The 23,422-nt window shown below is 40.4% G+C and overlaps 1 long non-coding RNA gene across 1 annotated transcript in view; it reads right to left on the bottom strand.

Annotated features, from left to right (window-relative positions):
• Positions 1 to 19,570, bottom strand: part of LOC143163193 (uncharacterized) — a 261,908-nt gene extending 242,338 nt beyond the window's left edge. Inside the window, exon 1 of the long non-coding RNA XR_012995856.1 lies at positions 19,530 to 19,570. This is a non-coding gene — a long non-coding RNA (uncharacterized LOC143163193). The remainder of the gene's footprint in view (positions 1 to 19,529) is intronic.
• Between the last annotated feature and the right edge of the window lie 3,852 nt (positions 19,571 to 23,422).

The following is a 23,422-nucleotide window of genomic DNA, read 5'->3' as shown; positions in this document are numbered from 1 at the left end:
TAGACATAATTCCTCTTTCCATTTTCCACTATTAAATTTGCTCACTGCTTATGAGTAAACAACCGACCTGTGGAATACGATGCTACTCGCTCTCCTTTCTATTGCTGCTTTATTCTTTATTAGGGCTGAGCTCTGCTCTAATGGGATTAAAACAAGCAAACTGCCAAAAGCCTGTGGCTTTCAAAATCCCAAATTCCTTTCAGACATTTAGACAAATATTCATTTTTGTGAACCATGGGATTTTGTGGATTTTTTTTCCTGCTTGTTTGAAATAATTTTTCAGAGATCCTTCTTCAGTAGTTTTTTCAGACTTCCATTATTATAAAATGGCAACATCCGACATTAATTGCTTGGCCAAACCCAACCAAGTTCCCTTACAGTTAACCTAGTATTTAAGATTCTCACCTAGTCATTCACCCTGTATCGCAGACTTCAGTTCTGGCTATCACTGCATTCTTCCAGTTTTATACTTGAGTAAATCTGGATTGAGACAATGGTGAACTATGCCTTTGAATCTGGAGCCCAAAAGGACCTTAGAGATCTCTTGCAGCTACTACTCTTTGTCATGGTAAATGAGATGTGAACCATTCAGCACAGAAAAGCCTGCAAGAACTAAGAACACTGTTGCGCAATACCTTTCAACTGTATTTTCTCTTTTTTCTCACTGACCATTTCTTACCACTGTTGTACTATACTGTCCTTCCAAGTCCCCATGTTACAGTATCCATCTTCTTCCATTTCCCTCTCTGCATATACCTCAGGATATCATTGTATCAAGTTTTGCATGTCCTACCACTCATTAGAAGGGGGCACTGTAGTAACACATCCGACTGTGTGGTATACATAGTCAGTAGACTTTTGGTCACTCATTTCAGTGGGAGAAAGATGGCAACTCTACTCTGTGTGGAACTCAGATGAATTTCTGCGTACCTGAAGTTCCTAATCTTAACACTTGTTACAGCTTAGCTGTTGTCTCTGTTTCGCATTGGTATTTGTTATTCAACAGAACACTAGTTCCAAGATCTAGTCTGATTACTTAAAAATCAACTGAACCTTGCAGCACAAACATTTTATGCTTTCAGTTCTGATAGCTAATTAAATTACTTGGGGGGGGGGGGGGACCCAAAAAAACAAAAAAAGCACAGGAAATTCCTTACTGTAAACAAAGGCAACCAGCAAAAGTTTATTAAACATTCAACCTTAATGCAAACATTTATGGAATAAAACATATATATTATGTAATTTTTTGTGTTCTTGGAAGAGTTGTATCACAGTTGTTCTCTCTCTGAAGGTTTCTGTGGGGAAGGATCTGCTTCTGAGATTACAGCACACAGATGGAAGGACTCTCTTCATGGTTGAGAGATTATCTGTCATTTCCCTGAGACTTTAGTATGTAGGGACATTAGATTCATAAAACAAGAAAGGCAACTGACAATCTACTGCTAGAAGTGCAAAAATTCCTAAAGATAACAGGAGGCATATTTCCTAAGGGCAGGGAGAGTAAAAGCGCAGACAGCATATACAAGGGACCAACAAAAGGCACATGCCTCATCCAGTTTCTACAGCTCAGCAATACTTCTTCCTTCCAGCCAGTTGCAATGAGTACCTAATATAGCAAAGAAACTAATGTCAGTCCTGAATGCATCAGAACTGTAGGGAAACAACTAATGAAAAAGCTAAAGGCCACAACTTCTAATGAAAGTTTTAGTCTCATGGGTACCACAGGTTCTTCAGTTTCATCAGCCAAGCCTGAATTCATGAAACATATAACTTCTGTTGGAATCCTTATTCTTACCTTCTGTGCTAGTCACTGCCAAACTATGCTAGCATGATTTTAACCAGTTTTTTTTTTTTTACTTGCTTTTGCAAGGGGGGCAGGGGCGAAGAAAGAAAGAAGCTAAAAACTGTGAGGTATTTTGGGTTTATGTTTTTTTGTTTGGTTGTTGGGGGTTTTTCCTACATTGGCTCTCCCAAAGGTGTCTTTTTTTCCTATGACCTTTTCCTTGTAGGCACTTCAGTTCTACTGCTGTTCGGTATTCACAAGATCTAGCCATACTCTGGCCCTTTACAATGAATCATATAATATAAATTGCATGGATAGTAAATTATTGTAAAAGCAGATTATTTTCTTCTTTCTGTGACTATGCTGATTCAGATTCTAATCTGACTCAGACAACATTCAATGCCTAAGAGCACAAGGCATGGGTGTACAATATGCATAGCACACAAGCCAAAATTTTATGAAAAAGAGATCATATTTCCTTGTTAAACCGAACGTAAGTTTCCTGTTAATTTAGCACTTAAGAGCTGTGCTAACTTTTCCTTAGCAGAAAGTCATTCACAAAAACAACCATATTTGGAACACACCATTTTGTATTTTCACTCATTTTTAATGGCAGTAGAAAACCCAAACATTCCTCCCCTGCACCCTAACTCAACAAATCAATTCACTACAACTTTAAGTCATAATCACAGAGCAGGGATGTCTGTTTATCATTCTGGAAAGGTATAGAGATGGGGTTTAGTAAAGCAGTAAGATTAGATGTACAGTCAAGAAGACATTCTGGTCTAGCCACTGGTGAATAAACAAACATTATCAATAAAATTTGGACAATACATCAAATATTTTTTCTGATTAGGGCATTGTCATGGTTTAACCTCAGCCAGCAACTGAGCACCACACAACCGCTCGCTCACTCCCCCCCACCCGGTGGGATGGGGGAGAGAATTGGAAGAGTGGAAGTTAAGAAAAACTCGTGGGTTAAGATAAAAACAGTTTAATAATTGAAATAAAATAATAACAACAATAATAATAATAATACACAAAGCAAGTGATGCACAGTGCAAATGCTCACCACCTGCCGACCGATGCCCAGCCAGTCCCCGAGCAGCGGCCCCCCTGGCCAGCTTTCCCCAGTTTATGTACTGAGCATGACGTCACATGGTATGGAATGTCCCTTTGGCCAGTTTGGCTGTGCCCCCTCCCAGCTTCTTGTGCACCTCCAGCCTTCTCAGTCGGTAGAGCATGGGAAGCTGAAAAGTCCTTGACTAGTGTAAGCACTACTTAGCAACAACTAAAACATCGGTGCATTATCAACTTTGTTCTCATCCTAAATCCAAAACACAGCACTGTACCAGCTACTAGGAAGGAAATTAATTCTATCCCTGCCAAAACCAGAACAGTATCCACCCCTTATTCTATACCATCTGCATCATGCTTAAGTCCCATATTTTCCAGTACATTTCCATTAATCACCACCCCTTTTCCTGTTTGTGTTTGGTTTGTTTGGTTTTTTTAATATATATATATATACACACACAGATATCATTCCCTTAGTCTATGGGCCATCCCTCTAAAATGTTCGGTGAGTTCATTTAGTCCATGACTTTGGGCTCCATCTGTCGTAATAATCTTCCACGGCAGGAAAGATGGAGATGGTGTGTGGTGTTGGATTGTTTCATGCTGAAGTCAGTTCTGGTACCATCATCACTGTGCTTTGCTTGGCTTCATCGAAGTTTATTCTTCATTAATCTGGGTGATTCTTATTGTAATATCATTAGTATGGCATATAATATTATGCAGCACTTAACATCACATAATTCAGATCATTGGCTATTCTCACCCAAAATCAAATCCCCTTGAGGTACACATCGGACTTCCCCATCCTTCTGCATTATCCACCAAGTGCACCGAGGTCCTTGAGCAAAAGCAATCCCACGGATGGGTTTGCCTTTGCCCGAGGCAGGAATAACCCAAACTGTTTTCTCCAACATATTTTTTATGTGCACTACAGGGACTTTATTCCCATCTACAGTACGTAAAAGTTTTGACTGGGCAGGGCCAGCTCAATTGGCAGATCCCCTAGTGTTGACTAACCAGGTGGCCTTTGCTAAATGCGTATCCCAATGTTTGAACGTCCCGCCACCCATTGCTCTCAGTGTAGTCTTTAACAGTCCATTGTATCGTTCAATTTTCCCAGAGGCTGGTGCATGACAGGGGATGTGATACACCCACTCAATGCCGTGCTCTTTGGCCCAGGTGTCTATGAGGTTGTTTCAGAAATGAGTCCCGTTGTCTGACTCAATTCTTTCTGGGGCGCCATGTCGCCATAGGACTTGCTTTTCAAGGCCCAGGATAGTGTTCTGGGCGGTGGCATGGGGCACGGGATATGTTTCCAGCCATCCGGTGGTTGCCTCCACCATTGTAAGCACGTGGCGCTTGCCTTGGCGGATCTGTGGGAGTGTGATATAATCGATCTGCCAGGCCTCCCTATATTTGTATTTCAGCCGTCGTCCTCCATACCAAAGAGGCTTTAACTGCTTGGCTTGCTTGATTGCAGCGCATGTTTCGCATTCATGGATAACCTGTGCAATAGTGTCCATGGTCAAGTCCACCCCTCGATCATGAGCCCATCTGTATGTTGCATCTCTTCCTTGGTGACCTGAGGTGTCATGGGCCCACCGAGCTAGAAATAATTCACCCTTATGTTGCCAGTCCAGATCCACCTAGGCCACTTCAGTCTTGGCAGCCTGATCCACCTGCTGGTTGTTTTGATGTTCTTCAGTGGCCCGACTCTTGGGTATGTGAGCATCTACGTGACGGACTTTTACAACCAGGTTCTCTACGTGGGCAGCAATATCTTGCCACAATGCGGCAGCCCAGATGGGTTTGCCTCTGCGCTGCCCGTTGCTCTGCTTCCATTGCTGCAACCACCCCCACAGGGCATTTGCCACCATCCCTGAGTCAGTATAGAGATAGAGCACTGGCCACTTTTCTCGGTCAGCAATGTCTAAAGCTAGCTGGATGGCCTTTACTGGGGTTTCCTATTCGAGTCCGTTGTGTGATCAGTGCGACCCACTTACTCCATGTAGCATCAGTTGCATGATGTGTACAGGGGACCCTCCCTCTGAACATCCAGCCTAGCACTGGCAGTTGGGGTGCCAGGAGGAGCTGTGCTTCAGTGCCGATCACTTCCGAAGCAGCTCGAACCCCTTCATATGCTGCTAATATCTCTTTTTCAGTTGGAGTATAGCGGGCCTCGGATCCTCTGTATCCACAACTCCAAAACCCTAGGGGTCGACCTTGAGTCTCCCCAGGTGCTTTCTGCCAGAGGCTCCAGGTAGGGCCGTTCTCCCCAGCTGCGGTGTAGAGCACATTTTTTACATCTTGCCCTGCCCGGACTGCCCCAAGGGCTACTGCATGAACTATGTCCTCTTTAATTTGTTCAAAAGCTTGTCGTTGCTCAGGGCCCCATTTGAAATCGTTCTTCTTTCGGGTCACTTGATAAAGAGGGTTTATGATCAGACTGTAATTTGGAATATGCATTCTCCAAAAACCCACAACGCCTAAGAAAGCTTGTGTTTCCTTTTTGCTAGTTGGTGGAGACTTGGCTGTTATTTTGTTGATCACATCCATTGGGATTTGATGACGTCCATCTTGCCATTTTATTCCTAAAAAATGGATCTCCTGTGCAGGGCCCTTGACTTTACTTTGTTTTATGGCAAAACCAGCCTTCAGCAGGATTTGGACTATTTCCTTCCCTTTTTCAAAAACCTCTCCTGCTGTGTTGCCCCACACGATGATGTCATCAATGTGTTGTAGGTGTTCCGGAGCCTCACCCTGTTCCAGTGCAGTCTGGATCAGTCCATGGCAAATGGTAGGGCTGTGTTTGCACCCCTGGGGCAGTCGGTTCCAGGTGTACTGGACACCCCTCCGAGTGAAGGCAAACTGTGGCCTGCACTCTGCTGCCAAAGGGATTGAGAAAAACACATTAGCAATATCAACTGTGGCATACCACTTGGCTGCCTTTGACTCCAGTTCGTATTGAAATTCTAACATGTCCGGCACAGCAGCACTCAGCGGTGGCGTGACTTCATTTAGGCCACAATAGTCTACTGTTAGTCTCCACTCTCCATTACACTTTCGCACTGGCCATGTGGGACTGTTAAAGGGTGAACGAGTCTTGCTGATCACTCCTTGGCTCTCCAGTTGACGAATTAGCTTATGGATGGGAATCGGGGAGTCTCGGTTGGTGCAATATTGCCACCGGTGCACCGTGGTGGTAGCGATTGGCACCTATTGGTCGTCTACCTTCAGCAACCCCACAACAGAGGGGTCCTCTGAAAGACCAGGCAAGATGGACAGCTGTTTAATTTCCTCCATCTCCAAGGCAGCTATACCAAAAGCCCACCGGTACCCTTTTGGGTCCTTGAAATACCCTCTCCTGAGGTAGTCTATGCCAAGGATGCACGGAGCCTCTGGGCCAGTCACAATGGGGTGCTTTTGCCACTAATTCCCAGTTAGACTTACTTCAGCTTCCAATACCATTAGCTGTTGGGATCCCCCTGTCACCCCAGAAATACAGATGGGTTCTGCCCCTATAAGCTTGATGGCATTAGGGTACACTGTGCACCGGTGCCTACTAGAGCCTTATGCTCCTGTGGGTCTGATGTCCCAGGCCACTGAATCCACACAGTCCAGTAAACCCAGTTGTCCCTTTCCTCCCCCTGGCTGGAGGCAGGGCCCCTCTAGTCCTGGTCATAGTATTCGTTTCTCAATTCTTGTAAATACGAGTCAGAAGTTTCTTCATTAAGATCAGAAGTAAGATCAGCCCTTCTATTCCCTCTGGGGAACTGCCCGCTGGAAACTGGAGCAGCAATTTTCCTGGAAGAATCCCCTTCTGTGATTGTTTTCCTTTGCAACTCACGTACCCATGCCCCTAGGGCTGACGTAGGTTTTCCATCCCACTTCCTCATGTCCTCTCCGTGGTCACGCAGGTAAAACCATAGGGTGCCCTGTGGTGTACACCCTTTATACTCTCTCTCTTGAGCAAAGGAACGCTGACTCCTAATAGCCGAGATATTGGTCTGTATAGGTGGGGAGTAGGACCTATCCTCTTTGAATTGCTTGAACTCCCGGGGCAGTTTCTCCACAGCCGAGATGAGGGAAGATGAGAGACTGTCTTCACATTACCAGAGTTGACCAGCCAATTCATCCACCGTTTGTTCCTCTCCACCTTTCCAGGTCATCACTGCCAATGAACTGGCATATGACAATGGTGTGCTCCTTATAAACTTCTGCCACATGGGTTGTGCGCACTTGACTTCGTCTGGATCTTTGGATAGCAGTTCATTGCTCAGGTCACCATAAATCACCTCCAGCACAGCTAATTCTCTCAGGAACTGGATACCCTTCTCCATGGTGATCCACTTGCCTGGGCGACATATGACATCTTCCTTGAAGGGATACCTTTCCTTCACGCTTGACAAGAGTCGCCTCCAAAGGCTGAAGGACTCGTGTCCCTTTTCCAATCGCTTTGTCAATGCCCCCTTCCCTAGAAAGGGATCCCAGCTGATTGGCTTCCCTACCCTCTAATGCCAGGCTACTGGCCCCATTATCCCAGCATTGGAGCAGCCAGGTGACAATATGCTCGCCTGGACGATGGCTGAAATCTTTTTGTATATCTCACAGCTCACTCAGGGATAGAGATCGGGTGGTTACTGCCTCTTTCATGAATTCTTCCTCTTCTTCCTCCCCAAGCAGTTGCCGGCCCTCCTCCTGCTGTTCTCATGATGGCCCTTCTCCAGGGTAGTCTGCCTCATCCACTTCTTCCTCTGGCTCCCTTTTAGAAGAAGTTTCTTCCTCCCTTACTAAACGAGCCAACTTCTGCTTCCAAGATTTCTTCTTGTGTACGGGGGCAACTGATACTGGCACAGGTTGGCTTTTTGGTTCAGCCACAGGGCATGTCGCTGGGGTCTGAGTGGCTGCAGGGCCTGTCACCAGGGTCAGAGTGGCCGCAGGGCCTGTCGTTTTACCGTCAGATCGAGAGACCTTCTCTTCTCTTTGATGGTACTGAATAGTGTTGAACAGGGCTCAGTAGGCATGGGCCAGGCCCCAGCACATTGCAGTGATCTGTGTCTCTCTGGAGTTGCCAGGGTGACAGCATACTTTGTCCAAATATTCTACTAACTTTTCAGGATTCTGCACTTGCTCAGGGGTGAAGTTCCAAAACACCGGGGGCGCCCATTGGCCTAGGTACTTGCCCGTGCTATCCCACACACCCTGCCACTCATAACTATCCAGCCTTGGCACAGGTCTCTGGATGATATTCTTAAATTGCTTATTAGCTTCAGACAAAACCGAAACAATAGTCCAAAAAAACCCCAATAGAAGTATCTGAACTACCCAAGGATGTTCAAAATACTGAAAAGTTACTGTAATGAAGGAGGAAACATCATAGAAGAAGGCAGTGACACTGTATTTCCTCCGCAAAAAAACTCCCAGAGGAAGAACTGTAATTGCTAGTTGTCTCCATGAAGTGGTATCCATAGTACAGTAACGGCTTCAGTACAAAACTCCCATACCAAATTAAGCCCAAGGTCAATGTTTTAAAAATAAACCTCCCAAGCGAAACATCACCAATCACTGCAGACCACAGAAAACTGCAAAAACCAACACCAATCTCTAACACGTACAGCAAAAAACTGAGCACGATGCAGATTAGACAAATCAGTATTGAGAACAGAGGAACCAACATTGTGACCCACAACTGTTAACAAATATAAATTCCTTAATACGCTCCGGTTAATCTGTTATTATCTCCAACCCTTCGAGCCCCACGTTGGGCACCAAAAAGGACTGTCGTGGTTTAACCTCAGCCAGCAACTGAGCACCACACAACTGCTCACTCACTCCCCCCTCCCCCAGTGGGATGGGGGAGAGAATTGGAAGAGTAAAAGTGACAAAAACTCGTGGGTTGAGATAAAAACAGTTTAGTAATTGAAATAATAATAACAATAATAATAATAATGTAATAATAATAATAATAATAATAATAATAATACACAAAGCAAGTGATGCACAGTGCAAATGCTCACCACCTGCCGACCGATGCCCAGCCAGTCCCCGAGCAGCGGCCCCCCACCGGCCACCTTTCCCCAGTTTATGTGCTGAGCATGACGTGACATGGTATGGAATGTCCCTTTGGACAGTTTGGCTGTGCCCCCTCCCAGCTTCTTGTGCACCTCCAGCCTTCGCAAGTCTGTAGAGCATGGGAAGCTGAAAAGTCCTTGACTAGTGTAAGCACTACTTAGCAACAACTAAAACATCGGTGCGTTATCAACATTGTTCTCATCCTAAATCCAAAACACAGCACTGTACCAGCTACTAGGAAGGAAATTAACTCTATCCCAGCCGAAACCAGGACAGGCATTCATTTAATGAAATAAACATTATCACAGGGATATATGGCAAACAACAAACTAAATATGCGAAAACCTTCAACAGCCTGAATAAAATACCGTAGAAGTCACCTGGGAAACAAGTACCCATAAGTCTCTCACAAAAAGGCTAAGTTTGGGAAAAATAAATTATGGGACTCCCAGATTTGCATTTCAAATACCTGTTTTGTTTTTCCACGGATTCAAGAGGACTATTTTCAGTATTAAAAAAGAAAATGTGTGCCTCAATTTGGAACTTTAGCAAGCCACTATTACTTATAACTGTCCTATTTTGTGACAAAACGATCTCACATTTAACTTAGAGTAGTATATGGTATCATTTTCCTACAGACTGAGCACCACAACTCCCTTCAAATTTCCTCCATGACCTCAGCTTCCCAAAAGTGCTAAGTTCCATTGTAACAAGTACAGAGCTGAGGTAAACAAAGTGTTTTATAGGAGCTAGATCTAGTAGATGAACTGCAGACTTGGAGTTGAGGATCCTGACAGCTATCCTGATTACAATCAACACTCAGTTTTGCTTTTTCCCTATCCTTCCTTCCAAAGTCTGCTGAGACACAAAACAGAAAAAGAGATATAGGGATTTTTTTTTAAATATATATAGCAACATTTAATAACTAGTTTCCCTTGCCATTTGGAAGAGTGAAATCATATAATTAGTATTATTGTTGTTACATTTCTATTTTTGTGATATGTAGAAGCACAATGATGAAAGGGGATGTACAAAACTTCAAAATATAGAGTCAATAGTATTTAAATCTTGTAGAGGTGTAGGCACCTTGGAAGATGCTCACATATTATTGCTCAGGTAAAGAGCATAGCAGATGAACTATTAAAAAAAAAAAAAAACAAAACCAACCAACCAACCATCTTTCCAAAACCACACTAAAAACAGCTAGTAGCTAAAGTTTTGTAAAAACTAAATAACACTGTAACATTTCCCTGTGCCTGTGTTCCTTTTGTTTGCAAATATTGATGATCAACATCGCAGAGTGAAAGGCGGATTTTGTTGTCTCTAAACCAAAATTAATTTTTCTTTTGATTTTTATATTGCAAACTACAATTCAATTTGGAAGGAAAGGAGTTTAGATTTGGCTAAGAAAAAAGAACTGCAGTCAGCACATTCAGTGAGATGCTACACCATATATGACTCCTTTACTCATTTGTTACTAGAACAACCACTTCAACTAAGTTATCTTCCAAAACAGCAGCACTATCACCAATTTTATCGATCATGAGCCTGGTAAGGGAGCATCAATAAATTAAACAAACTTTGCCAGGATGATCCTCCAAAAGAACTCTGTATTATATGAAGAAAAGGAAAGAGACCAATAAGGTATTCTGATCATCCACAAAGCACAGAATCATCATGACTGTTGAATTCAGTAGTGAAAACAGTTATGTTTACGTTCAAGTCCCTGAACAAAGGGTTGCAGGCTTGAGGCCTACGGTGTTTTCAAAGAGAACACCACTGGGAATTACTCCCTAAGTGAGCATTTAAATATTTTAAAATATCACTGCCAAGGATGACAATAGGATACATTTTTTTTTATTTATCACCACATTGTACAAAACTAGGCATACAAACAACGCTCGCACTATCCCAGATCTTAACTCCACCCCTTTTCATGTATGAGTCCCATTAAATAGCGAAAGAGAGGAGAGAGAGCAATGAGGAGGAGAAAGGAATGCACAGGGTCTATGTCCTGTATACAAACAATTGCATTTGCTTCACATGGAATTGTTGGTGCAGTAGTATTCAGGAAGTGAAAATATATGATACAGGTAGATGACTGTCCATTGTGCAAATCTTTAGCTCCTCTATCTGTGACAAAATGATGACACTTTCATGGAGAATCTGCAGATCTGCTTTCTGACAAAGAGATAAGAGTCTAGAGCATATATACGGGAAGAGAAGGCAGGGACAGAGAGGCAGGAAAAAAGACTGTTCAATCCAGCTCCCATGGAAATACTCATTGAAGAGCTATTTAGGAAAAACTTTATGCTTCAAAAAATTTGGATCCTCTAAGAAAATAAATTCAGTCTAGGGAGAATTTGTAACAGTCAAAATGCTATAAAGTTTTTCTTCAGTTGAAATAAAATAGTTTCTTTGTCAGACAGTTGAGAAGGAACCATATTTATCCCCAACTCAACCATTTGTTCTCTCTCTCTCTCAAACACGCACTCTCCTATATGGATTACAGAGATGATGCAAGTAAAAGAAGGGGCCGGGGGGGGGGGAGAGAGAGAGAGAGTAGTGAAAATACATCTTTAAACTTAGATCACGCCCCTCTGAAAATTGGAGCAGGGACATACTCTAGTATGTGAAATGCTTTCTTGTTTGACTCATATGGATGTAGAGTTATAACAAGAAATAGAATAAAATGTAAAATTATTTAAACATGTAAAGCACAATTTCTTTTTCCACAGGAGAGTCATCTTTTGGAAAATGAGAGGGAATTAATAAGAAAAATTACAGTTGAATGAAGCAAGAGGGCTGAGAGCCTTTTTTTAATCCATTTTGAAAGTCCCACTGCAGAGAAATCAGAAAGCTCTTTATTTTTAATTTGGAGGTTCTTACAGTATAATCCTACAAAAGGCCAGTTGCTAGCTGCTGACTTTGCAAGTCTCCCTTCATACTGTTGGTCAGAGAGTGATCAATGAAATTGACAAATGACACTGAATGCCGAGTCAGCCCTACAGAGGTTTAGCTTAGTGAAATTTGCACACTGAAGAGTCAAAGCCTGAAAAACAGAAATAAAACCCACTGAGACAGAGTTGTCTATGCAGAAGGAAGCGAAGAACAGAACATGAAGGCAATGAAGGACACAAAGGGGGCAAATGGGTGGGTGGGAAAAATGCAAGGCATTTTATTGTCTATAATTTATGGACTGTTAAAACTATTGAAGCGCATGATGACTAGGTTCAGCACAGAGAGAGATTAAGAGGATGGAGGGATAGATCACAGAATAAAGAACAAAACTGCTTGCTTGTGAAGTTCTCTTCACAAAGAAGTGACTATGTAAGACAAACGATGTAACAGATATTCCCCCTGGACTGTTGAGCTGGTAATAGTCTTTACAGATTCTTAAGCTGGTGGGAGCAGATCAGAGTTCAGACTTCTTCTAAGTGCTGGACATATAACTTGAGCCCAAGATTCTCTAAGAATTGAGTGAAACGAGTCCGGTGTCATCCTAGAACTTTGTACTGATGAACTGAAGTGAATTTATTTTGTCAGTTTAAGAATCAGAGATGGTGTTAGTACTGAGGCTGCTAGACTAGACACAATGATAGCAAAAAAGAAACATCATAATGAGCAATCATGATATCAATGCTCTGTTACAATCTGCAGCATACACCGACAAAATTAACAAATCTTACCTTTTGGCTCTTCTGTTTCAAGGAGCCTTTCTCCCCTTACATTTCATTTAGTGATAGAATACTCTGGTCCTCTTTTTATATTTTCTCCTCCCCCCACATTTTTTTAAAAATGTATGCTATCACTATATGATACAAATAAAAATGCCTTTCTAGTGTTCGTCATGTACTTTTTATTTGACTTCTTTCTGTAACTTCCTTGCAGTGGGGTTCTATAAGAAGTACCTGCACAACTCTTTATAACCCATACTCTTTCTTCTAGTTTTTACAGCAACTTGGTCTAGAGTTTCAGAGTTCTCTCTACCTTTCATTAGGAAATTACAAGTCTGAAATCTCACCTAAAAGTTATCCATTCCATCTATTACATAAGGAAATTTTCAGACAACGTATCTATCAAGTCCAAAGAAATAACTCCTCCAATACTTTTTAAAAATCTTCACAAAAGAGTAGAAGCTCCTCTCTCCCCATAAAGCTCAGTATTCTGTCTTGCAGAGATAACTGAACTAACGACAGCAAAGATCACACACCTCTAAGTTCCGAGTCAACTGAAATTTTTGGTCTGACAACGACCTTTAAGGTAAGCATCCCGCCAATCCCTGAGATGACATTTTCTTAGAGCAGCCCTTTTAAGGGTGATCTTACACTTTTCCTGAGAAAGGCAAGAGCAGCAGCCAGTTGAGTTGGAAAGATCCCTGCTGGAATTTTAAATAAAATTAACTCTGACCAAGTCAGATTCTGCAACAGATAGCCTCATGCTCCCAAATACATCAAACTAAATTCCCTTATATAATAATGGGTTTGAGGCTCAGAATGACTGTCACATAGCTCTGTCCTAAATAAGTTTTGAAGACTAAAAAAAAAAAAAATAATTCCTCTGTGACTTTTTTTTTTTAATGAAAGATAATTGGGGATACAATTTTAGCACATTTTTTGAAGTTTAGAATTGAAATTTTCAAAAATCAAACCCTTGAAGTTTGGGTTGGGTCTGTTTTCAACCATTTATTATTATTCAAGAGTTGGCCTGTATATTACAAAGAAGGTTTGCAAAGAAAAGTACTGGCACTGTCTTTGCAATATTTTTCCTTCCAGGTCAAATACATTTTTAAAAGTAAGTTTTAGAAGCTGCTAGAAGTTTCTGACAATATTTTGGAGTTTTAAATCTTTTAAACTCAGGTAACAAATACCAAAAGAAACATTCAGATTATTGAAACAGATGGAAAACTTAAATATTTATAAGACATCTTAACCATGCATCCATTTATAAAACATTATACCTAATCTGCTTCCACCACTGTTCTAGCCAGGAAAAAATGGAAAACAATGTGACAGTGAGAGCAATAACAATCTGTACGGAGTACAGTAAAGGAACACAGAAATTAGTCAGATGGTAACATCAAGGGAGGTCACAAATGATGATTTGTGCTGTGGTGATATATTTGAATGGTAACATATTCAAAAGACAGTAATCAAAATGGCAAAGCGGCAACGAACAAAACATAAAACAACATAATGTGATTTTGTCGTGCTCTAGGCCAATGCTCATTTTATGATAGCTAGTCTTACAACTTTTTGTTCAGTCTCTGTTTTTTTCTCCCAACACTAGTGCTGCAGCTGAGAAAATTCTACTTTTAAAGTGGCTTAATTATCAACAATTTCTTAAAAAAACAATAAACAGCAACAACAACAAAGCACTTAAATAGTACTTCAGGTCCAGATGTGTTAACATGTTTGATACAGAGAGAAAAAATAAGCAGTGTTAAGAATTTTCCAAATGAAGAAAATGTAGACTCTTCCCCTTGCTAGCTATACTTTTTCTTTTTTCCTTAAAATTGTGATGCATGCCAAAATTACAAAACACAGTGAAATCACAAAATACAATGAATGAAATTATCTGCCTCAGAAAAATCTTAGGCATCAAAGTAAGGATTAAAAAAAAAAAAAAAAGATGATTCATCACACTCTAAACCATATCTGTTCAGAGCCCAGGGCTAATAGCAAGGTAACCAAGGAGTTGACTTCGTCAAGTGATCCGCTCCTCAAATTCTACCCCACTAAGAGGAAGAGAGGTATGTCTCAGTCTCATTTTTTCATCCTTCCTTTCAGGCAAAAAGATAACAAAATATTCAGAACTGGTGTACATGAAGAATTTTCACTAGAATAAAAAAATGTAACCAGCATTTATGTAGCTCATTATGGCCTTTTATAACTGTCTGTATTTTTTCTCCACAGTATTGAAGAGCCTATAATGGCCACAATTTGTGTGAGAAATTAAAAGTCTAGATGTTTTATAGAAAAATCCTCGTCCCTTCTTTTCCTGTTTTTGAAGATAGCTTTGGTCTCTTTTTATCTTCTAACAAGTCTTGGGTTATTAAAAACGTCTTCTAAAATCCTCACATTCAAGAAAAAAATCCAGATAGTTATGCTGAAAATTGCATGAAGAAATATGTGTATTAAGTGGCGTCCCCAGCAATGTCGAGTCATAGCACTTGATTTTATTAATTTTCAATCTCAGGTTGATATGTTTCTGATTAATGAAGCATTTGTTCTGCATCACGAAACAACTGAAGAATACCCTTCTAATGCCAATGAATTGTGTCCAAGAGTTAATTACTATGTGACCTTCGATGATGCTCTTGTTTTAGGACTAGAAGCACCTATTTTAAGCTTGAAGAAAGTTTAAAAGTGAGAGTATGTATCTTTGAAATAATACCCACGGCATGCTTTGCACTCATATAGTACCCTACTTTTAATGGTCTGATTTTAAAAATCATATCACAAAGCTTCATCATAGCTCAAACATACAAGCACATAATTCATTTATAAGACACAGAGATCATATAAAAACTCCAGATGAGATTAAAGCGCAGCTCTTCTGACCAGCTATTCTGTGACTACAATAATCAAAGAGAGTAAAATAAAACAAACTAACCACTCATCACACATGGGCTTTTATTGCTACAGAGAAGCCTAAGTGTAAGTATCATGGTTAGGGAAGACTGTAGAAAGATAATCTTTCTGTTGTATGCAGTCAGGCTTTGATTGCAAATTCTGACTTCTGATAAACGAAGGGGGAAAAGGGGGGAGAGGGGAAGGAAAAGGGGAGAGGGGAAGGAAAAGGGGAGAGGGTCCAGCATGGGCAAGGTTTCCATGGAACTCAGCCAGCGCTACATATATCCTTCCTAGCAATACAATACAACACTGAAACTACATTGCTCAAAAAGTATATACTGGGAAAAACAATAGTTTTGTTTTTCCTAGAATAAACAATAAGAAAAATTCTCAGTAATTCCCTGTTTCTAAAGACATTTGAATGCTGCTCTAGAACTAGGAACACAGACATCATCAAGCTGGATCAGACTTGTGGTTCACCTAGGCTCCACTTTCAGCATTACAAAATTCTCTCTAGTTCAAAACAAAGCAAACTTACTAAGCAAACTAAACAAATCTATTATCTCCCAGTACAAGGCCCTTTGAAAAACACTTCCCAGAATTTGAATTACCACAGTTGATATAATTTTTAAAACAGCTCATTCCTAATGGAACTTGAAACATAAACAACACTGTTTTGCAATCTGTCGCAGTATTCTCTCCTGTGGCTGCTATAGCACGTTTCAGCTGATGATACCAGAGAACATGTAGGAAATAGTGAATCTCAGCTTTGAAGAACAATGTCACAAAATACAAACCATACAGTGGATTTAGTCTAGTAACGTTCTTGTATAAATTTAGAAAATAAGCCATAGCTACCAACTCTCAATAACATTTGATAGAGTACTGAACTAATAGTGTTACCTTAGTATGGATAATATGGGAAATAACTATGAAAAGAGTATTTGTTTCCTGTGACTAGTCACAGTACTTGCCCACTGATTTATTTACATTCCCACTTACTCCCTCCTAGCTTATCTATCCATAAAATGGTTAACACTATGCATAGAGCTTTTTTTGTAGCTTAACTGTATTTCTGTCAATTGCAGAAACTCACCTACCATTGCAGAAACCTCACATAGCAAGTAAGCACAGCAAAAGCTGTTTTAGGTCCCAAGTCAACGAAGTATAAATATGTCATTATCCCCCACTCAGCCCATTCATCATAGCTGTAGGGTCAAGAACAGATGGAAAGGACAGGGAGTAGAGGACACTGGGGAAAGCAGGGAAATATAATGGGGCAAGAAGAGTTCACTGCATCCTTTGGACTTCTGTTACCAGGATCCAGGCAACAGTCTCAGCTTCACCCTTCATCTTGGCAATCACTGGCACACAGACAAATTTGCAGTTAGTTGCAAACTGAGGCAGTCACACTATTACACTTCACTACAAAAAAGTAATAATATGTAAAAAACAGGTTGTTTCTATGCCTTTGCTCTGCTACTTTGTCATCGTAGAGTGGGAAAGCTTGGACATAAATTGAACAAGACAGATAATGGTCCTGAGTTTAAATGGCACTTGCAGCTATTGTTCTACTTCTATCTAACACACAGAAGTATACCCACTCTTTTATTCAGAAACTAATCCAGGAAACAATCTTTGGATAAATGAAGATACAGAAATTAGCTTGAAAAAGAAAATTAAGTGGTGTTTCATGAGAAGATAATTTAGTAATTTAATATATGCCCCTCACTTTTATTTGGCTTGAAAATAAGGTCACATTTTCATTGCACCTACAACTGCAAGCTGCTCTCCACACAGGTTTCAGCGTACTCGGGGGTCACACCTCTGAGCTTGCCTTCTCCTTCAAGTATACTCCACAGTTACAGCTATTCTGCTGTTCATACTCTGACCTACTCTGTGCTTGTCAACAGTTATTTTTTTATTTTTGAGAGTGCCAAAAGCAGGTACAAGTCCTGAAGAGCAAATAATTAAAAAAAAAAGGAGCAAGCACCATGCCACAAAGTCGTCCACACGTAGAACAGAATGAACACCACAAACAAAATGCAATTCAAGTGTCCACTCTTCCTTATTGAAAATCACAGCTTTGACTCCTTTTGTCACTCTTGTTTGGTTCACTGTCACCATCCCTGCAAGAGTTTGGCAACCAGAATCTGACAGAAACTGACAGTAATGCAGTCATCCTTTGCTTTCCTTACAGCAGCAGCTGTCAGAAGCTATACCACATTAAGCCAAAGTACTAGTCATCATGAAGCTTTTCCAACATTAAAATTTAAGAATATACCTTTGGAGAGTTTAAAGTAAGTTAGAATTGTCATTTCATGATAGATACAGAGATGGACGGATAAAGGAATGGATGAATAAGACAGAGAACAAGTGTTCAGCGTTACATGAACAGGCCATTTTGAAAACCCAGCTTTCACACTCTCGTTCTACAAACTCCAGAAATAATGGTAATATTGCACAGCATAACATTCCAGGTATCACTCAGTTCCTTAATATTATTAATATAGTCACTATCTCACCCTTCTCAGTAGATAACAGATTAAAATCCCAATTTTAACATTTCAGAAACACCCCCACCATTCTCTTGTAAGTATTGTTACACTGTTTCTTGTTCTCTGACATCAGTTCTGAGATCCGTCATTTTTAGGCCAGCTATGTCCTGTACAGGCTAGTTTCTCTCTCATATCTAGTCTGAATCTATAAACATGCCCACTTGTAGATACCCGTACCTTTCAAAATGCTAGCTGGTCATAGGACAAGTCAACCTGAAAACGGCAACTAAAATCAGCAACATAATGATAAGGAAAAAGCCAATGGAGGAAAAAAAATTAAAAATTGGCTTCCGGGTATGAAAGTGTATTTCTTCAGGAAGTCCCATCTAACAGTGTTTAAGAAAAAACTAAAGCAATTTCATCCACTCAGACTAAATAATAATAAAGCAATCTAAAGCAAAATAATAATAGAAGGAAAGCAAATAGCATGTAGCAACTATGAATATTCACAGTACTTACATTACTTAGTATCCGCTGTTCATGTAACTGCAGAATGCTTATGGTGGAAAACACAAAATCTGGTCTAATATGAACATTAAAATACATATGTCGGCATAGCATATACACATGGAATGTGTAACCTAGAGACAGTTACCTACTGGCTGTCTCACCAACATATATGAAACCATATTTAGTGACACAATTTAAAATTAAGCTTCCCTGTTCTATAACTCTTGATCTCTCTACTGAGCAGCCAAGAAGAGTAACCCAAGGGTTTGTGTTTTGTAAAACAAACAAACAAAACCCCCCCTATCTACAACTGCATTAACACCACAGCAGAATCCCAATACTTCACTAAACACACAAATATGATTCAGTAAGTTCTTATTAATTACTACCACACATTTGGTTAGAATAGAATTAGTGCCACAGAATTAACAATACATTTATTGCATCAATAATTTGAATAATTTTTTGCTCCAAAATGTTACGTGTAATTACTTTACTCATGGAGAAAAACAAACAAACAAACAAAATCAATTTGCAAGAAAGAAAAATCTGCTCCATCCTAAAAACCCGCTTCCAATCAAGCCCTTCCAGGTAGCAAGTTAATGCATCTATCTTACAGGAAAGGTAGTATCAGCCGGTGAAGGCTTTGGGGAAAATTCAGTTAATACAAGGTGGATGGAGATGAGCAAACAGGTAAAAATAGTAGGTGCTTCTATTCAAGAAACTCCCAGTGGCTGGATGTTCACATGCAAAAGCCATTTTAAATTGATAAATTCTAGGTTAGTACAAGAACTGCGTTATGGTTTTCCACAGAGCCACCACCAACACGTGTTAGAAATCAGCTGAAGTGAAGAAAACTGGTGGAAGCCGTGCGTTTAGGAAACCCTTAATGAAAGGTGGGGGAGCCCTAAACTGCGATGCGGGGGAAACACACCCACAAAAAGGAAACATAAAAGCAAGATACTTTTTCCTTCACTCCCAAACGTTAAATTTGTTTAACATCTTATCTTTTACCTGTCCGCGATCTGCCAGCGGGCTCTGCGCCTACCTCAGGGCTAGCAGCTGAAGCGGCGCAGCGCTAGGAGAGGGCGCCGCTCGCCCGCTGGCCGGCCCTCGCGGGGACAGGCGACCGCCAGGCTCCGAGGCGCCGCGAGGGTTCGCGAAGCTTCCAGGCAGGGGCGCGGCAGGGGGCGGCTCGCAGCTGCCCGCAGCTGCCCGGCAGAGCCAGCAGGCAGCGCCGGAGAGGCGGCACGGCGGGCGGCGTTTCTCCAGCACGCCTCCAACAGGACTCGCCGCGGGCAGCAGCTTGCCTGCTCCCCCGGCTGGGGTGGAAGGGTGGCTGTGCCCGGGGTACCCCCCCGCCCCGCCAGGTGCTGTAGGCGTGCTCCCCTCAAGATAATTTATTCCTACAAGGCTGACGTTTTCGATTTTGCCGTCTTAAACTCCTGCACGTTGCCCCTCTATGTGTGTGTGTGTGTATATATATATATATTTAAAACAGCTGTCATGGTACGAGGGCTTAAAAATCGATATGAAGGAAGCGGGAAGAGTGGGATGTGTAAGGAAGAGGGGAGAGGCAGAGCCACAGAGTGCCTGTATGTAAAAGATACTGCAAAGACCAAAGGAATAAAGCATTTTCCATGGACCTTATACACGGAGTAAGTGTTGCTAAGTATAAATTGCAGCAAACGGGATTTAGGTTAGCCATTAGCAAAAAGCTTTCTGGCAATAGGACAACCAGAAACTGCAATAGTGAGAAACTTAAAACGTGGGGCAGCCTATCAAATACACTGCCCAAATTGGGCGGGGATTGCCAGCTAAGGTAAAGGGCCTCCCGAAACGCTTCCAGCTTGGTTCTCTCCGAGTTTTTTATGTTCCTATAGGATTGTGTCAACTATGTCAATTTTAGGAGCGATTTGTTTTAAAGAATGAAAATACCGTACCCCTATATGAAAGTTTGGACCTATGTTTTGGGAGAGTAAAGCAAGACATGCTCATGAAAAAAAGACAATTTTCATACTGATGAAATACTTGAGTGAGAAAGAATTAGGCGTGAACTTAAATAAAACTTTTGGTGAGATTAATTCTGAAACAGTTGGGACTACATTTGAACTACTCAGAAATAATTTCTCATACATACCGACATTCCCTCTGAATGGCTCAGCTGACACTTGTAGAAACAGCTTTAGCTCAATATAAATAGCAACAATTTTCACATTTTACACAATGCTCTGCATTCCAGCTTCTAGAAATTTCCTACATTTTCTGGATGACTATCTTTGTTTCTACGTACTTTCTCTCTGCCTAGTCCTTGAAACCTATTATAGCAATATGTTTTAGAAGAGGCAGCATAGAAGCAAAATGTGTTTTTAAATGGAGAAAATGATTCAAGCTATGTAGAGAGTTACCCAAGGTTTTTATCTTCTAAAGAAAAATATTTTGATGGTGGGTAACCTACTTCTAAAAGCTCCATCATGTAAGCTCCAACAGAATTTCCTTTTTTCTAAACTTAGTCTGTTCTATTAAAAGTACAGTTTTGTGCTGTGGTGTACTCTACAGTATCCACGCATATCAAGAAATGGTGACAAGATATAGAGGGACAGCAAGACTATTAAATATCCATCATGCCACTCTGGATCAGGCTTAATGCAATCAGAAACACATGACTACATCAACTTATCTCCTTTGATCAAATGTGATTAAGTAAGTCATTAATTTTCAAGACAAATAAAAAATGCAAGATCATTTTATTATAAATGTAAATGCCTGTCTTCTTAAATGATTTTTCTAAAGGAAGCCCTTCTAATACAGAACTTTGTATACTTCAGAGAACAGTTGTTTTAACATTGGTTTTAATTTTAATGAAACATTATGTATTTGTATGCATGTCTTCTTTCCTTTTTTCTCACACTGCTCATGTTGTCAAGCAAAATTTGTGCATCAGCTTGATCAAGATAATTTCATTATACCATTGTTACCATTATGACTTGGGCAATTAGTAGTTTATAAGAATAAATTTATAGCAATCAGTGATTGAGGCACATTTGCAGTAGTCAGGGTGTAATAAAGCCCAATCAATTTCTTTCATTTAATATGTAGGCTGTGACCCTAGTTTTGATGAGAACTCTTAGCTATTTCATCTTTAAATAAAAAAGAATGTCTGCAAGCAATTATAGTGGTGTGTTAATTGGATATTCCTTTTTATCTTTTATACTACAGAATGCATTGCTAACGAAATCCTTGTTTTCTCTCTCATTCCTTTTTTCTCTCCCTCTCTGTAATGAACTGATATTGACTTGGTGTATTTTGCTAAGACAATGGGCCAGATTTTGATTTTCAGTAGCACTGGTGTAAATCTGGAGTGACTTCTCTAAATTAAATAGAATTACTGAGATTTCTATGCACATAACTGAAATCAAAACCCACTCCTCTTTTTCCAGTTTTTGTTGCCAATAACAGAGGACCTGATTCGGCAGCCCTTACTGGAGCTGAGTGCTAGTTCAAGCAATGATCAGTCATTGTCTTATATATGAACTGAAGTATCAACTGGCATGCGGTATTCAAATGGACAATTCCTAAGCTTAAAGCATTAGGAAGGCTTAGTCTTTGCCTAAGGTACTTTATTGCATTAATTCCAGGCTGATTTAAGGTTATCTGATGGTAGATGAAAGTAGTACACGTTACATGAAGAAGTGAGACTCCAACCCAGATTCGATCAGCATTACACAGGCCAAGTCGTACATGTTTCATGTTCCATGAAATCACTCACTGACCTGGATAGGTCCATCATTTGGGTAACAAGTTTCTACTCAGGACTAATAGGGGCATAAGAGTTCAGATGAAAGGGTTTGTGTCTGGAGTATGTACACATTGGAACAGTTAACCAAAAATTTTCTTGATATTTATTTCCCCGCAGCAGAGATTTAAAACACCAGGCCAAATTTCAGCATTTCCTTGGTTTTGCGTCAGTATTTTGAAGATTTCCCCATCACACAATAAGGAAAATGACAAATACTGTTTTAAATCTCTTCTGGGATTTAACCTGTAGTATTTGGAACTAACTAATTTGTGTTCTGTAACAGAATTCTGGGATAATTAACAAAACTTGGGTTTTATGCTTTAACGGGTGTAACTTACATTGGAAATGTCTTTATTATCTAGTTCGTGTCACATCAATAATTATGCAAGTAAGATATTTTACAAGCAACAAAAATGTTACCATTCTTCATTGTCAAATTTTCATGTCCTATGTCTCTTAAATTTAGGCACAACTGTTTGTGTAAAATTTCTCATTTGTATCATAAAGCTAGAAGACCTTCAAAACAATCAATTGTAGCACACTCTGATGAAAGGAAAATACTGCTGGTGACTTCAGGGCTCATGCAAACAACATCTAATTCTTATTTAAGTGTCTCCTGATCTGTTCAAATGCTTTACTCTAGTTCTGTGATTTATCAGTGCTTGTGATAGTTTATTACCTGCAGGCTTTATTTCTAGCATAATTGCAATAAACATTTTACTTGATGTTTTCTGAGGCTGGGGGGATGGAATCCTGAAATCTTTAGTCCTTAATCAAGCAAAAATCCCACTGAAATTAATAGGAATCTTACTTGCACATAAACTCAGTGAAGACTGAAGGGTTATACACTGCTTTGTACATCAGAAAACTTAGCCCCCCAAAAGCATATTTGAATTTATCATGGGGGGAAAAGATTATTAAAAGACAGAAATAAATAGAGATCCTCAAAACCTCAAGGCAAATAGCAACAGTAACCTGGCTCAGACAAATGAAGAGCAAGCAAAAAATCAGGCAGCAATGCATGGTAGGAGATGGTTATTGTTCATCAGTTAGAAGTATTTTGCTGGGGGAAGTTTGAAAGTAAGACAGTCAACAATGTATGTACATA

Source organism: Aptenodytes patagonicus, chromosome 7 (genome assembly GCF_965638725.1).
Source record: "Aptenodytes patagonicus chromosome 7, bAptPat1.pri.cur, whole genome shotgun sequence".
Taxonomy (NCBI): domain Eukaryota; kingdom Metazoa; phylum Chordata; class Aves; order Sphenisciformes; family Spheniscidae; genus Aptenodytes; species Aptenodytes patagonicus.
Note: the sequence above shows the minus strand (reverse complement) of the source record. Positions and strands in the feature narration are given on the sequence as shown.